Genomic DNA, 730 nt, shown 5'->3' with positions numbered 1-730 from the left:
TTTTGTTATTTATTCATAAATTGTGTCATTTTGACACCGAGAACTGTTGAATATTTTAACATAAAATATTTAATAATCACATTATGTTAACACTTGGTGTATGTCAAAAATTTAACACATCTTAACAAAGACTTGACGAACCGGTTTTAATATAAAATGTTTCTTGCATAACATAAATACAAGATATTTATGTACAGTAGCTTTACAATAGTATACACGAATGTAATGTAATGCAAGTGACCAAATTCGCTATTAATACTTATCACACACGAAGTGAATTACCACTACGTTAGTTATTCAGATTCTCTCGAAACGGCCGCGGCGTTCCATCTGTATCATTATATTACACTTTACCTTTGTTAACGATATTACATCTGTTCTTCTCCCTATACGGATCTATTGCTATTTACACGGCGACATCAAAATATCATTTCATTTGCGTTTTCAAACCTGCGTGTTTTCTAAATCTATTACTTGTTTTTTTATTTCGAATATACCCTGTACGAGTTCAATGCACCCTCACCGTTCGTAAAACACGTGCGCACGCCCTCGTGCGTACGTACGTGCGTGCGTGCGTGTGTGCTTGCGAACGTGTGACAGATAAATAGTCGACGGCAGCTGTATGCAAACTTCTCCCATCGCGATAATCAATGACGAATGATATGACGACTTGCGGACAATCGCGAACGATTCCGCTCCTCTTCAATTCCTTCTCGTCCTTCTTCCGTGC

This window comes from Atta colombica, unplaced genomic scaffold (genome assembly GCF_001594045.1).
Source record: "Atta colombica isolate Treedump-2 unplaced genomic scaffold, Acol1.0 scaffold49, whole genome shotgun sequence".
NCBI lineage: Eukaryota > Metazoa > Arthropoda > Insecta > Hymenoptera > Formicidae > Atta > Atta colombica.
This window is presented reverse-complemented; position numbering follows the sequence as displayed.